Genomic DNA, 18204 nt, shown 5'->3' on the forward strand with positions numbered 1-18204 from the left:
TTTTCGTTCTTAAATATTCTTATTTTTGATTAGTTATAATGCTAGGAATTAAAATTTACCTATAATTTAAAAAAGCAGAAAAAAATTCTAAATTTTAAAGAAAAACTTTCAAAAATTCATTTTTAGGCATTTTAGTATTTTAGCTATAGTTTAGCAATAGTTATAGTTTTAGTAATTGTAAGAGAAAATTACTTGGTTGAATTTTTCTGTTAGTTGAGATTTAAAATATTATTTTCTAAAAGAAGAAGTTACAAATTCGCTTACATCATAGGAAAAGCTAAAAATATATACAAGCCTGAAAGCATGCAACAGCTTTATAATTATTTAGAACGTTAATTATGCTTGAAAAACATGCTAAGTATTTAAAAAGCAATCTCAGAGTCAAAAATAAAAATATTTAAAAATTCTTACTTGTGAAATGAGGCACTACCACCAGCTTTTTCGTGACAATTGTACGCGCTGCAATAGCCAACCATTGCTAATTTCTGGAAGTCGTCCCTACTCCTCCGGATGTGATCAAGGTGACAGCCGGGAACGCGCCAGACAAGGGAGAAAACGCAATTGGGTTAGTCTATTTCTTATAAGGTCCATGGTCTGCCCTCGTGGTGCAGTAGTCTGCACGCTGGGCGCGTATTCCAAAAGTCCGTGGTTCGGTTTCCGGCGAAGGCGTTGCTCATTTTTCACATCTCCTGCTTCCAAAAATACCTAATGTCTCTACAGTGGCGCCTGAACTAAAAGGGTGGTGGATGATGATTCTCCACACCCATTATTTGGTGATTGGGCCCCCTAAACCCCAGTCGCCCTTTAAAAGGGGGGAGTATATAAGGTATTTTTTCCGACTTCTTAGCGTGCCTTCATGGTGTAGTGGTCTGCACGCTGAGCGCGTATTGCAAAGATCCGTAGTTCGATTCTCGGCGAAAGCGTTGCTCATTTTTCACATCTCCTGCTTCCAAAAAATACCTAATGTCTTTACAGGTTTTGTTGCATTTTATCAAACTGGAAAAAGAAGAAATAGGTACTTTTGACACAGATAAATATTTATATGGAAAGCTGAATTCTCTTCAGAAAATTAGCAGTGTGACACTCTTGTCTGTCACTAGACTGTAGTGGAGATCTAAATCCTCTGAATTTGCAACAATTTCGTTTTTTATTTTTTTAATAGTTAGTTGTCAGTTAAACTAGTATTCTAAAATCTTAAGCTAAACGCTTAACCATTTAGGATTGGAATATTTCATTTGCAAAAAATCCTCTGAGCTTCGAGCTTTTGCAAGATTTATGAGTTTCGAAAATTCTAATGTTTCATCCCTAGAATCAAGTACAATTAACCTTTAACCTTTCAAGAAAAGTCAAGGTGTAACTTATGTGATTTCGCTTATGTATGGATTTTTTTTTTTTTTTTTTTTTTTTTTTTTCAGTGGGAGTTTTAAAAATTTTTTGAAGATTCACAGCTATTTTTTAAGCGAATTAGCAGACAACTACGTAGCCTACGAATGTAAAAGAAACTTAAAAAAAAAAAAAAATGCATTTGTCACAAAGCTATAATAGTCATTTTTTTTTTTTTTTGTATATTTTGTATCAAATTATATATAATTTATTACCATGAAATAAAGACAAATATATTACACAGAGTTAAAAATTTGTCCAGATTTTAGCACTCAGATAGTTTCCTATTTCACATGTTACTACAGCTCTTCGTGATGGTAAAAATACGTAAACGAATTGAATAATGCAACTTTAAATCACAGTTGGATAAATATTACTATATTATAATATAATTTGTTATTGTTACCATTTCGTAGTTTTCTCTTGTTTCTAGTACTATAGTTTAACTCAAGCATTTCGAGCAGATCCTTAAAACACAATTGATCATTTTCGCATGAGTACTTTGTCAAGCTACTGAAGTAAGCAATATAATCAAATATAACTTTTGTGATTTTAAATTGTGTTTCCTCGTCTAATTGCTTTTTAATTTAATATAATTTTGCATACCCTACATACAGAGGGTATTTACACATTTTAGAACGATTCCGGGGTCTTATAACTAATGTTCAAAATGCAGCCGCCCAACCAGCATAGTGGCACTGTAAATGCGGCTAGCCGAAAGGCCTCTCGAGAAGTTGATGGTAGGGGAAAAGAGGGGAGTCCCTCAGACCCGTCCCCTTCATCAAAACTTGGGGCGAAACTGAGCAAAGCCGTACTGTGTCCTGTATGATGCTCAAGGCTCTTGCCAACGGCATACGCAATATTGCGCTCCTTGCCACGCTGAATTTCGGGTGCTTGTATTGATGTTATTGTTAGTCAAGTGAGATAAATCACAGTAACATGTTAAAAATGCTGATAGAAATACAGTACTTCAGGTCACGATTCCTTATAGGTTTTCTTATCTGTATCTCCTTTACTATAAGTGTTACGAAATATACAGGCGCGTAAGATGGCTTCCCCACAAAGCAGTTTTAGGGTTGCCATAAAATGGCAAGGGAAATCAGGGTTGCCACGTTTGGCGAGAAATCGCCCATTTGGCGACAAAATTGACGATATACCATGGACGGATGGAGAATTTTCTGGAACGAATTCTTAGTCCAGAATGTTCTCGAACACCAGCCGAAAACTATATAAACCCTGCTGGTCCGCAGTCAGTTAGTGTGTGTGCCTCGTTGAGAGGGCGAGTGTGTGTGCCTCGTCTAGAGTGCGAGTTAGTTAGTATCGAGTTGGTGTCTCGTCTAGCGAGTCAATCCTTGCCGAGTCGAACGAGTTGACAGCCGGGCAAGAGAGTGCCGAGTGGGTCGTCGAGTGCACCGAAGGAGTCTTTTAGTGTAGCGCGGTTAGTGCATCGTCGAAAGAGCGTGTTGAACTCCGGGAACGACTGAACCGAAGAGTCCGGAGCTGTGCTCGTGTGTCGTCGAGTGCATCGCCAGTTGTAGCGTGGAAAGTCTCGAGAGTACGTGGAGTTCCGAGAACGACCAAGCAGAGTCGGGAGCTGTACTCTGGAAAGCAGAGACGGGTGCTTTGCAATGCTGTGTCGCTGATCGTGTCAGCGTGTTTATAGTAGTTCATCGACGGCTGTAAAAACGTGTTTTGGAGCTGTCCTGACAATCCTGGCTAATAAAGTGTGTTTCGATACTTCATTAAGTGTCGTCGTTATTCACTCCAAATCCACACGAACCGTATACGAACGCAACAACTGGTGTCAGAGAAGAAAAAAAAATCGTAACATAAGGAAAAAGAAATATATATATATATATATATATATATATATATATAGCATGCAAAGGTTAAAACTGGATCATTTGGATGAGACAAAGCACATGAGGGCTATCTACCTATTTTTTATTCATTTATAGGCCCACCAGCGGCCGAGCGGTGAAGTCACTGAACACTGGTAGTTCCGACCTAACTTCAGCTCCATTCGAATGCCCTGGCTGCATGGGCGTTTGCTTGGTCTTATCCATGTGTAACGTATATACGAGTCAGTTTTCCTTAGAAAGTTCTCCAAGAAGGCATCCCTCTCTTGAGATAGATAGCCCTCATGTGCTTTGCCATAGTTAAAAAATTAAGCCAAACTTGTATATTTATGTAAGAGATAGGCTTTCATGGAGGGTTTTCAAATGGGATCTGGCTTATAATTATAATTACATATGAGGAAAACCCCAAAAACAATTCCATGCAGGTAACTCTTGTATATGGTTTCGAACCCGTATCAAATTATAAGTCAACTGTTTGGCCCCTCGTGAGACTAGCAAAATGTGTGTTAATAAATTTACTGTGTTATAAATAAGACACTTCTAACCTGAGCAACAATAAGCTATTAACATTTAATTACTAGAGGGAAAAAAAGGTACAAGAAAAGTCCAGTAATCCGGCACGTTCTGGACTTCGTTAGTGCCGAATTATCGGACCAAAATTATATAATGGTGCAGAAGGACATTTTTGCGTTATAGAATTCATTAAGAACTTAGAAAACTTGCATGCAGTAATTCTGCAAACATATTTAATGAGTTGAACTTATTAGTAAAAGAATATTCCTTTTTTAATTACATTTAATCAATTTAAGCTATTAGTATTGCTATTTTTAGTAATTTACTCACTTGAGTGTATTTACTCATTTGAGTTACACTCACTTGAATCATGCGCACTTGCATATCACTCGCAGTTTACTCACTTCACGTAACTTGAGTAATTTACTCACTCATTATCTCACACTTATAAATAACTCACTTGAGTAATTTGATAACTTGTATAATTTGATAATTTGAGTAATTTGATAACAATATATGTCTATGCTGTTATCAAATTACTCAAGTTATCAGTGCTGCCAATGCCAAATTTTGCCAGTTTTTTTTTTTAAAAAAAAAGTTCGATTGTTCACTTGTTTCAAAAATTCTGCTCTCTTTTTAGTTATCTATTCTCAAATATTATAGTTTTTTTTAGATTTACGATGAATTTCAAAATGAAAGCTACGTCAGCCCTCAAGCTAAGTGATCTTGTTTGGCTCTTCTTCATCACTCTCATTTATTTTGTTGCCCGTGGATCCAACACGCTTTGAATTATGATATCGTCACTTAATTCTTCTACAAATGGTTATTTTTTATCGCTTTAGATCAATTCAACAATTTCGATCTCTGAAAGCATGATTAATGGATTGTGCGCAGTGAGGCAATTCTCTGTTTTCAATAACTCAGAACAGTTGGTCATTGGACCGTCATTTCTTGCACTGACTTTTGCTTCATGATTTTTACCAAGGATTTTGCAGCGTTATGGTACCACATGTTTCCAACTATAACAGCCGCGAAAATTGTATCTTTTATATCGAATTGAGAAATCTTTATCTCTGCAATAAAAGGAATCCTGTATTTCCATTTAAAACTTTAAAAAACTTCTTAATTTATAAATTGGATATTTAGAGTTACTTGTATTTTTCATCCGTATTTATAGTGTCACTTTATTCTGCGTAAATATGGAAATTTTTAAATTGCATAAAAATTTTAATCATCATTAATTAAATAGTAAAATAACATTTTCCTAAAATAATATTTCTGAATGTTTTCTGAAATTCTTTCGTTATTGTCTAAGAGAATTCTAAAATTTGCTTAAATTTTGATCATCTCAAATTTTATAATAATTTTGAAATATATAAAAGCTTACGAAAAAATATTAAAAATTAAACAATCGTTATTTCACGGAGTAATACATTTTCTAAGGAAAAAATAAATAAAAATAATCTGTCATCATACGGATGAGTGAATCGAAAATCAGCAAAAATTTTAAAACGTTCAATAATTGATAATGCATGGCAATTGGCCCCGTGCGTGCAAACTTCTAGTACGAGTAAGTCCACTGCGAATCCTGTCCAAAGTGAATCCGGATCATATAGCAATGCAGGGTTGGAAACACAAATGAGCATGCCTGAGAAATGAAAGAGCAGCACATAAGAGAAGAATATTAATTTATTCATCAAAAAATGTAACAATTATCATTGTAGCTATGAATGGCTAGCTATGATGAACATGCACTTAAATAGTCCACCAGCCAAAATAAATCTGGGCTTATGGAATGGGCAACCGGTAACTCCGCCAGCGGTGACAGAGTTCTTGATATTGGTTCATTGGTTGCACCAGACAACAGCAGCCCTCCGGTACCAGAATGGTAACTTGGGCCCCAGAAAGACTTTTCTACTCTGGATAGCTAGTGTAAGAGGCCTATACCTACTTACTCGGTGTAAATAATAGGTGACCCCTGCACTCGTACCTAACCTAACAATTGTGATAAGAGAGGTCACAGAATATGTTCAAAGTTTCGGCCATTTGCTGCAACACCAACCTGATATCGGCACTGCGTGGAATCACAGACTTTTTGAAATATTCCAGATGTCCTTCAGAAAGCAGCGGTAGCATGCGACAATACTTTTCTCACTGTCTACTGGTGTATCGTGCACCACACCTTTAAATCTCAGAAAAAAAAAATCTCAGAAGAATAAAGTCTGGTGACTACAGATGAATGGGCCCACCTTGTCTGATCCAATGCTGCCCAAATGTCGCATTTAAGTATTATCAACCACAATGGATGGCTGCCTCATTTTGAGTGTAAAGTAAATAAAGCTGTTTTCAGCCGTGGTGATCAGAAACGCTTAAGTGCGACATTTGGACAACACTTGAGCAGATATGGTAGTCCCATCCATTAGAAACCACAATCACTGGACCTGTTCTTTTGACAGAAGTGCCATCTTTTTGATTTCAGGAGTCCGTGCCGCTTACCACCAGTTCATTGGCCATCTCTCGAAGGAAAGCTTCTTATATAATCTTTAAATCAGCCATGAAAATATGTGGTTGTTCAGAATATGCCTTATCGAGTAGCGGTAAAAATGCACAGAGAGATTGGCCGTTACAATAACCAGCTTCATGTGTTAGATGCATGTCCGGCAAACTCCGCATTTGTGAACTTTTGATACTATTACTTCTGTAGGCGGTTGTTGAATAACAGTTTACCCACGCTGACATTTTACCGGTTCTTTAACAACTTCCTCTACTGCATTACGATTGCATTTCCAACTCTGCATTGAAATCTGATCCCGATTTGTCTTTGAGTAAATTATGCCTCACCGAAGTTTGTACACGCGGTAGCGAATCACCGTATGTATACCACATAAGTCAGATAAAAGTCTAACCTTAATTTGTAATATTGCATAAAATGTCTTTGGGTATTTGGTTATTTCTCCTATCCGTTCTAATAACAGTAAATTTTTGTGCATCATTCCAAAATTAATAATATCCGTATTACTCTTATGTAACCAAGTGACGCATATACTTACATAACGATAAAAAAAAAGAAATTCCTCAATTATTCAAATCGTTGCTTTACACACCAAATCTAATTTAGAAGTCAAAAAACAAAAATCAGCGTTACATTTGAAAATTTTCCAGGACTAGTTTCGATGGTTTTACCAAACCAACTTCCTCAGCTGCCAAATTGCAAATAAACGAGAATCTCGTTCATATTTCATTTTCCCATTTTCATGCCTAGTTTCATTAATTTTCTCGTTCTTGTTCATTTGTATTTTGGCAGCTGAGGAAGATGTTTCGGTAAAACCATCGAAATTACTCCTGGAAAATGTGCAAATATAACGCTGATTTTTGTTGTTTGACTGCTAAATTATTCTTTTTTCGGCATGTAATGTAAACCTAAGCCAGATCTAATCAATAGATACTATATCTTACTATTGAGAAATAAAGTGAAGCCATTTTCAATCTAACATAAGTTCTCACGCCTTGCTTTTGTCTACCTAACACGGAGTTTGTAATCTTTTTCCATCACCAACTGTAATGCAGCTATGCGATAATATTGAACAGCAGATACTCCCGTCCCAGCGTTTGAAATTATAAAGCTATCATTTATAATTTAAGTCTAAATAAAGATGGTTTTTGCAATATCCACAACTGTCTATCAGTTACTGCTCCCCCCCCAAATCATTTTCATCTTCTATTTCACATCCAAAATTTTTATCACATACATATCGGTTATAAATAAATTTTACTGTGTGGATATTTCAGTTATGACTACCGTCGTTAGATCGCGTTGTACTGTGGAATTCTGCATCCATACCAATGTTTTTGAGTTATTAAGTCTCAAATCAAGAATACGTTAAGTTGAAACAAAACATTTCTATTCGTTGCTTTTTGCAGCTCTTATTATTATGGCAGTGTTCTGACGTTGTCGTTATTAAAAGTTAACGTATTCGATGCAAAAGAGCGATTCCTAACCTGGAAAAAAACAAACTTTGGATTTTATCGCATTCACGGAAGATGGAACACCACATATGGCGTCTTACAAGAAAAGATAGAGTTATAAGATATTATATATATATATATATCTTACTTTTGGGAAGAATCGTTATATAAACTGAATTTTTAGCATAAATGGTTACCTCCATAGGTTAAACACTGTTATTTTATGAAGGTGAGGTTAATTCTTGGCTATTCTGAGTTTAATTACAATCATTATCAACATAATCACTGTTGTACAGTATATATGAATGATCAAATATACAAATGTGCTGGCTCATGCCTTCTATAATGTTTTAATTCGTCTTCAGATAGTGTTCTACAATGCTGATTGTCATATTTCAAATTTATGATGCAATTTAAGCTCCTTTAAAGATGAAGTGCCGCCTGATCAAGATAATTGTAATTAAAAAAAAATTATTTAAAATTCTTTAAAAAATAAGCCGTAATTTTTTGCGTTTCTGTACTAACGTCATTACTGTATATTGTAAATTTATTGAAAACAGTTTTTTTTAAGCCTTTTGGAATTCTATATATGCTAAATGTCACTTTTGTTTAATTTCAATAATTTCAGAACAGTTTTGAAAAAGTAAAATGATAGCCAGCTGAAATTTGTAATTTTTGCACCGTATCGTTATTAAAAAGAATATATATGAAGCACAGTTAGAAACAGAATTAAAAACAGACATTCATATAAGCAATGATGCTTTCAAAAACTCGCTGTCTTCATTATTTACATAAAATATCAGTTTGACTAAACTATTTATACCCTAATAGGAGTTAATAAACATAATGAAATAACAGAAATTTTTAGTTTAAAACACTAAAATTTGCGTTTTGCATATCTTTTTGTTTCCAAAGCTGTATTTGTGTGTGCCCGCTAAAGCTGTATTCTTCGCATTTCAAAATTTTAAGGCACACTGGAAATTTTACAACGCGCAAAAGTAAATTTCTGTAGTCGTCGTGAAGAAAGTTGTCAACAGATGGCAGCACGTCCCGCTTTTTAATCGAGTCTAATTTCATTCAAGCTATTTCTTCGCTCATTCTTTTATCTACTGAAATACGTCCGAAGCATGATAATCTAATAGAGAAGATACGAAGCAACTAAGGCTCAAATAATAATTTTTCACTCTATTGATAAATAGGTTTAAATTCATCTCACATAGTTCTTTGGAATTCAGATGCCTTTCCCAGATATATGTATTTTTCATAGAAATTTTCCTTAAGATGTTTTTCTTGATACGGAGAATACGGAAGAGTTTCCCTTTCATATATTTACAAGAAATATGCTAATATACTAGAGTCTGATAACCAAATATTCGAGTTTCAGTGATAAAGTTCTTTAACATTATTTTCATATTTTGTTTTGTTAAGTTAAACTATAGCGGTAAAAATTACGCGTATATTTTTAACCCAAAGGCCGTTAGCCCAGAAGGGACATTTGGCATTTTGCGTAGAAAAATTTAAATGTCCGTTTCACTTTTCAAATTGTAGCCACCAAACATTATCAACTTTAAAGGAGCTTAAATTGCATCATAAATTTGAAATATGACAATCAGCATTGTAGAACACTATCTGAAGACGAATTAAAACATTATAGAAGGCATGAGCCAGCACATTTGTATATTTGATCATTGATATATACTGTACAACAGTGTGTTATGTTTAAAGAAATAAAAAAAAAAAAATTTTTTTAAATCCGAAAGGTTCCAGATTTTAAATTACCTCCAAAGGGGAGTTTTTTTAATACTTTCTGTGTTACCTTTATTTCTTAAGTATGATGTTCTTCGCATGTAAACCATAAATTTTAGTTCAAAAACAATATCGCAAAATAATTTTAAATTGAGCATATCTTTAGAATTCCCGATACACAGTCTCACGCACTGGAGATAAAAAGGTTTTTTTTCTGTACAACGTTGCCATTGCTCGTTTTGAAATCCTTGAGTTTGTTAATCAAAAATTTCTATAAAGTTTTGCAAAGTAGGAAATCGATAATAAAACGAATTCCAAATTTCAAATTTGGGCTTCCAGATGCCCATATTCGCAGTAGGATTACGTCATTCAAAATTTGATGGCCATTCAAACTTTGAAAATTTGTACCGTTGTTTTATCACAATACGAGAAACATACATACATTTATGCAGATTCTTCATTACTTAACCCTTTGTTGCATACAAATAATCTGGAGAAGTTAAACAAAAATGTTTGTATTTTTCTACTTACAATAACCTTAGTAATAATAAATAAAAAAAATAATTTTATTCAAATTTCGTTTTAAATAATTGCTACAGTTTGTTCACTACAGTGAACAGCATGCATATAAGTACATGCATACAAATCTCTTCCCAACTATTTACGGTCATAGCATTTGAAATCATTTCCTGCCTTGTTTGCAGTGATCATTACCATCTTCTAAATGGTAAATCTACAACTGTCATGTACATACGGATCCCCCAAATTACCTTCATTTCGTCGATAGTGATTGAATTCATTTTGCTACGATTTTGTAACCTGTACCTATTGGATTTAAATGTTAAATGTTCTAGAAATACCTTGCCAAACGTAAACATTTCCAGTAGTGTTTTGGCTTGATAAGCAGTACATTTGGGTTTCAATTCACTCTTTTCGGTAGATCTTTATCTACCCACTCCACAATTTTCTCAAACTAACATTTAAAATAAAATGTCTAAAATGACTAATTATGAATAAAAAAATGGCAAGTATAAGAAAATGTAAGCAATATTATATAATGTTTACTATGAGAAACTGTACTAACTTGGAAACAGAAGTAGCAGCCATTTTCCAAATAGCAGTGCTTTACTTAGTGATGCTATACAGCCTTCTATGATCAACAATTAAAAGTTCTAATAATATAGAATGAATAAACACAGGAATGGAATCTGTTAAGGCATTTACAGGAGAATAAACAAACTTTTGTCTACTAGAGCAGACATGATGCAACAAAGGGTTAATTTCTTCAAATATAATACAGGGCGATAGTATTTGGTGGCAACAGTTTGAAAAGTGAAACGGACATTCAGAGTGATTTGAAATGAAACGAAAACAACAGTCCCTCAGGGACAAAGCTCCTTTGGACTAATAATGAAGAATCTGCATAAATGTATATATGTTTCTGGCATTGTGATAAAACAACGGTATCTAGAGCCATCCAATTTTCAGTAACCTAATCCTGTACCGAATATGGGCCTCTAAAAGCCCTAATTTGGAATTTGTTTTTTTATCGATTTCATATTCTGTAACACTTTAACAAATTTTTTATTAGCAAAACGAGCAATACAACACTGTAAGGGGGGGGGGGAATTATCTCCAGCGCGCGAGACTGTGTATCGAAAATTCTAAAGATATGCTGATTTTAAAATTATTTTGCGATATTGCTATTGAATTGAATTTTATGGTTTTTAAGTACGAAGAACACCGTACTTAATAATTAGAGATAACACACAAAACGTCTCTTTGGACGTAATGTAAAATTTGAAAGCTTCCAGATTTTTTTCTTTTCTTTTTTAATAAATTTATTCCAGTTTTAAGAATTAAAAATATCCTTAGTTTCCTACTTTCAAACTATCTGTATTTCCACATGCATTATCAATATTAGTATATGTATACATAACCTCAGATGTTATAAATCCTTGTCTCGAGTGTAAATTACAATAAAATATTTGTCATTATTATCATAAAAATTAACAGAGAGCATAAATTTTTAAAATTTTCCTAAGCAGTGTTCAGTCATAAACCAATACATTTTATGGATTTCGTGCTCTTCTCCTTTGGTAACAATGATAACATTCAAATTTAAGTCTTAACAAAATGAAGTCGAGACTTATGCAGTAGTAATAAAGCGATATTATGGCTCTGTACTGAGAAATAAAGAAATTTCACAATTCTTATTCCAACATCAGTAATATAGTTTATCTTTATTTAAAACTGTCTTTGTCTTGCTAACACGTAGTGTACTATCTGCTTTATCGCAAATTACATTACTATGAATATCTCATAAATGCGCCTGTAATTACTGAATAACGAGTGCGTTTCTTGCGCCAAAAGCTGTTTGTTAATAGAATTACCTGGTTCTTGCATAATAAAAAACTGTTAAACAAAGCACAGTTTGGTTTTACTTCTCATAAAAGCTGTGAAGATGCTCTGTTCTACTTAAAAGACATAGTGGACGAAGTTAAGAAGAGAAATTTACACACAGTTTGTGTTCCTTGATATCAAAGTGCATTCGACCACGCCTGGTGTCCTGGGATACTTGATTTTTAAGGAAAGCTGGTATTCCGTGTAATATTTTCCGCCTTATTAAAGATTTTCTGCATGACAGTTTCTGCACTGCTTTCCCTTGGCCACGTTTCTTCCTCCCGCATTTTGGAAAGAGGTTGCCCTCAAGGCTGGGTTTCCGGACCTTTACTGTGGAATTTAATTGTGAATGATCTACTCAATAAACTCTCATATTGTCCGAGTTGTAAAGAAATTGCTTGTGCTGATGGTCTACTAATTTGTTTTCAAGAGACGTGTCCCGTTACTGTCTTTAATACACCTCAGAACATCCTTAATATTATTTCCAATCGATCCAGAGAACAGAAATTGGAATTCAATCCTTATAAATCCAAAATTATGATAATTAAAAGAAAGCATGTCAGCTATACAAACCAACAATTGTACTTGGATAATACCTTACTCGAAACGGTGAATGAAATTAAACATTTAGGCGTTATTCTACAAGTTTTGTTGGGAAAATCATATTATGTATTTATCCAATAAGTTTGAAAATATACTTAGAAGACTTAATCGTGTGTCTTGCAATACATTTAATTTAAAATCTAATGTTATTGATATGATTTATAAGCAGGGTATTGTCCCCTTTATTTGCTATGCTTCTAGAGTGTGGGAAACAACTTTAGAAAAGAAGATTATTTCATAAGAGTTGTGAAGTATTATATCTTGTATACTTCGCAGAATTCAAAGAAGAATTTTACTAAGAGTTGTGCGTGGCTACAGAACAATTAGCTATGAAGCCTATTTCGCAATTTCAGAATTTCCTCCGATTGACCTTCATGTTTTGAATGACAAAAAGTTTAAAGATATCATCAGCAAATTTATGTTCGATACCAAGGTATTGTTTGAAGATCTTCCACATCCTGCCAATCGTTTGCCAATTCAAACTATCATTTACGACAATTATGTTGATGATCATTTCCCTGTTGTGTGTTATACAGATGGCAGTAAAATTAATAATCGTGTTGGATTAGCTTATGTTGTTTTCCATCATGGTTCTGAACTGGAATACAAACTCTTTCGAATTCCCAATGAATGTAGTGTTTTCCAAGATGAATTACTGTGAGTCAGTTAAGTGGATATCTAACAACTGTCCGCTAAGTGCTAAATTTCTTATTTGCACTGATTCTCTTTCATCCTTATATTCTTTTAGGAATATCTTCTCATGTAATAAATTAATAGTCACTTCTCATGCCCTTCTTAAAGACCTTAATAATAAAGGTGTTTATGTTCTAAATAAATAATGTTATAAATAATGTTATCTTTTCTCATGTACGTGGCCACACTCGCAATCAAGGAAATGAAAAGGCTGATTGGCTGGCAAAACAAGCTACACATTTTTAAGTAAATACTCCAATGATACTGCCCAAGTAATTTTTCAAGAACAAAAATAGGGATGATACAATATTCAAGTGGAATGAACTATACAGAAATTCTACTACTGCCTCTTTGACTAAACTATATTTTCCTTCCATTCTTCACAGATTGAATAATAAACACTTTTTCTGCAATTTTGAAGTTACTCAATTTTTAACTGGACATGGTAAATTCAATTCATATCTGAAGAGAATTAGATTATCTAGTACAGACTTGTGTTCATGCAGTTTCGGGGGGGGGAGGGTGCAAAATGTCGAACATTTGTTGTTGCATTGTTCAAAGCTCAAGGAAGGACGAAAAGAACTCATTTCTAGGTTCTGTGAATATTACATTTCCTCCCCCTCTTAACGTATTTGTCCAACATAAAATGGCTTTCTCTTTCTTCTGTAAATTTATCTTTTACGTGTGATCTGTGAATTTGTAAGTTTATTTTATTTTGTGTTGTGTTGTTGTATTTGTTTTTTTTTTTTTTTTTTTTTTTTTTTACTTACCTCTGTAAGCCTTGTGTAATACTATGTGGTGCACAAGGAATTTAAAATGTTCAATTAAAAAAAAACTTAGTTGTTTGAAATCTGGATATCCAGTATCTGAAATAATATAAAATCCGAACCTTGAAACCACTAGCTACCTTATTTTTTATTTATCTATTTTTATGCTTAACGCTTGCCCATTTGAACCTTGAGAAATAACTCCACAGATATCTAATCATTTTTTTTTTAATTTCAATATTAGGAATTAAAAACCTTTTATGTTGGCATTACGCTTGGCGATAATTACAAACTTCAGCTAACTCCGCTCGAATTTGATGAGGAGAAATTTAATAGAAATTTCTTTCCATACGAAAATAATAATAATAATCAACTGAAAATTTTCAGATTTTGTATTGCGCCCAAAGAGGCGTTTATTTATTTATTTATTTTTCATTTACACACACATATACCTTTCGAGAGCATTTGGCTAACGCGCTTTTGGTTAAAAATATTTAAAAACAACATATAATTAGGATTTCTAATAGCGCGCCGGAGATAATTTTTTTTTCCCCCGTACAATGTTGCCATTGCTCGCTTTGCAATCGTTGATTATGTTAATCAAAAATACGTTAAAGGTTTATAAAATATGAAACAAACAATAAAACAAATTCCAAATTCAGGCTTCCAGCTGCTCATGTTCGTGCGGAGGATTATGTTATTCAAAATTTGATGGTTCTAGATGCCGCTCTGCATACATTCATACATTCATACAGAAACAGCATACATTCGTGCAGATTTTTCATCATTTAATTTCTTTAAATATAATATACAGCGATAATATTTGGTGGCAACAATTTGAAAAGTGATATAGCACTTTTAGTAATTCAACGCAAAATGCCGTTTCAGGGCCAATAGCTCTTATGGGCTCACGACCCTTTGAATTAATAATAATAAATGACGCTCGTACACCCAAAGATGACATTTTAGGGCTGTTTGAATTGAGAATAAGGGATTTGTTTTTCAGTTAAATCCAGGACCGAAGCCAGATGTGGTGCGGTCCCACCGAGCGTCTGAAATTAAGAAAGGCAAATTTTTCAGAATTTAGAGAAGACACCGAGAAACAAAATTTAGGGATGACAAAATTTTTAGAAATTAAGGAGGCGTTTGGCAGCAGAGTTTCGAATCTGCAGGGCACCGGACTGCAAAACAATCTAGAGAGAAGAAGACACAAGGTGTCAGGCCAAGTACATCATTGAACATTAGATATTCAGCATCATGGTGTAGATGGAAATTTCAGAGGAATGTCGCCTCCAGATGCACATCTCTGACGACGGTTGTGTGACAGCTATGCCATATCGTAAGTCCTGCACCCAATTTGGTGTATTTGCTTTTATTTTGATAGAAGTTTTATTTGGCAACCAGCAAGTATAAAACTACGAAAGTTTCTTCCAAATTTTGAAGGCGATAGCTGATGAATATTCCCCGATGTGAAAATATAAAGTCTAAAAAATTTCAGATTTAATAGTCGCCCAAAACGTTTCTTTTGAAGTTTAATATGGATTATCAGTAGAATTAATTAATGGAGATGGCTTAGACACATAAGAGAAACTAGATACATATATATTTGAATTAACGTGAGAAAGTTATGCATGTTCTATATGCTTGAAACAAGAAATCATTCTATAAAAATATCTTATGTTTTTAATTAGATACATCATGAATTAAATGTATTTTTATTTAAATCCAGCAAACTAAAATAATAATAATAAAAAAACTGAAAGGTTTCAGATTTTAAATTACGTCCAAAGGGGCGTTTTTTTAACGTTTTGTGTGTTACTTTTATTTATTAAATATCATGTTCTACGTACTCAAACCATAAAATTCAGTTCAACAGCACTATCGAAAAATAATTTTTAAATAAGCATATCTTTAGAATTTCCGATGCAGAGACTCGTGCGCTGGAGATAAAAATATATTTTTTTTTAAATCCAAAGTGCGTTGTCCCTGAAGGACTTGTTTTCGTTTTGCGATTTTCGCTTGGTTCGCTATAAATGTTCGTTTCACTTTTCAAGCTATTGCTACCAAATGTTAGAGACCTGCATTCTATTTGAAGAAATTAAATAATGAAAAATCTGCATAAATGTATGTCTATTTCTCGCATTGTAATAAGAGCGGCCGAGCGGTAAAGACGCTGAACACTGGTAGTTCGGTCCGAGGTTCGAATCCCGCGAACGGGCTGGCTGCATGGGCGTTTTCGTGGTTTTCCCCATGTGTAACGTGTATACGAGCCAGTTTCCCTTAGAAAGTCCTCCACGAAAGGCATCCCTCCCCTTAGGCAGATAGCCCTAGTGTGCTTTGCCATAATTAAATACACCAACACACCAACGCATTGTAATAAAACAACATAGAGCCATCGAATTTTGAATGACGTAATCCTACAAATATGGGCATGTGGAAGCCCAAATTTGAAATTTGAAATTTGTTTCATTATCGATTTCTTATTTTGTAATACTTTAACGAATTTTCGATTAGCAAACTCAATGATTTCAAAGCGAGCAATGGCAACGTTGTACAGAAAAAACATTTTTATCTCTAGCAAGACACTGTATCGGAAATTCTAAAGACATGCTCAATTTAAAACTATTGCTCTTGAACTGAATTTTATGATTTAAATGCGAAGAACCTTAATTTCATAAATAAAAGTAACAGACAAAATGTTAAAAAATGCCCCTTTGGACGAAATTAAAATCTTAAACCTTTCAGAATTTTTTTTCTCCGTACAGTGTTGCCATTCCTCGCTTTGAAATCGTCGAATTTGTTAATCAAAAATTCGTTGAAGTGTTACAAAATATGAAATCGGTAATAAAACAGATTTCAGATTCAAATTAGGGCTTCCACATGCTCATATTCTAAGGAAAATTACGTTATTCAAATTTTGATGGCTGTAGGTACCGTTGTTTTATCACAATGCGAGACACATACATGCATTCATGCAGATTCTTCATTATTTAATTTCTTTAAATATAATACAGGGCTCTAATATAATACAGGGCTTTTCATTTTCAATTGGTGGCAACAATTTGAAAATGATCCAGTACGCAAAATGTCAAAATGAAATTAGTTGTCCTTCAAGGTAAATTGCCTCTTTGGACTAATAATCCTGTTAATAACTGCATCTACTATTTTTAAATAGCTAAGTTTTTTTAATCAGTAACAGATAGATTCTATTTGAAAAATTCCTTTCATTTTGCAACGGTCTCAGGTGAAAAGTAAAATGACAGTTATAATACACGACATTTAAAATGAATCTATTCAGAATCGTGCGGTCGAAACTAAGAACCTTTTTGGGCTAAAATTCAAAGATTTATATTTACAATAGTCATTTCCTCAAACCCAAATATAGTCGATACATTGTGGTAAATGGTATGATCCCACGTCTGTGGAAGAGCATCCATTCTGTAAGGTGTACATTGAACCCACTGATAATGTGAAACGACGTGTAATGAAGCAAGAGTAAGACATTTATACAGGCTTCTTTCAACTAAATGTCATTTGATGAACCTTGTTTCCAAACATAGCATTATCTATCAGCAATTTTTTTTTCTTTTTCCCTCCTTTCTTCCTTATTCAATATATAGGAGCTTGAAAAATAAAAAAGCTAATATTAAGCTGTTTCTAATAGCAAAAGAACAGATAACTTTTATTATACTTTGCTCAGGTTGTGACAGACAGTCACAATTTTAAATATAATTAAATCTGATTTCTGAAAAAGGCAAATGTTAAAAAGGGAAATTGGAATTTTTTTTTTTTTTTTAGTCCAAAGGGATTTGAATCCCGAAGGACTATTAGTTTCGTTTCGGCATTTTGCGTCGGACTCATAAATGTCGGTTCACTTTTCAAACTGTTGCCACAAAATGTTAGAGTCCTGCATTATATTTGAAGAAATTAAATAATGAAAAATCTGCATAAATGTATGTATATTTCTCGTATTGTGATAAAACAACGGTACATAGAGTCATCGAATTTTGAATAACGTAATCCTCCAACGAATATGAGCATGTGGAAGACCAAATTTGAAATTTGAAATTTGTTTTATGATCGATTTCCTATTTTTTAAAACTTTGACGAATTTTTGATTAACAAACTCAAGGATTTCAAAGCGAGCAATGGCAACGTTGTGCAGAAAAAACATTTTTATCTCCAGCGCGTGAGTCTCTGTATCGGAAATTCTAAAGATATGCTCGTTTTAAAACTATTTTGCGATATTGCTGTTGCACTGGATCTTATGG

This window comes from Stegodyphus dumicola, chromosome 3 (assembly GCF_044657685.1).
Source record: "Stegodyphus dumicola isolate Sdum_Otavi_A_Nest chromosome 3, ASM4465768v1".
In the NCBI taxonomy this organism is placed as follows: domain Eukaryota; kingdom Metazoa; phylum Arthropoda; class Arachnida; order Araneae; family Eresidae; genus Stegodyphus; species Stegodyphus dumicola.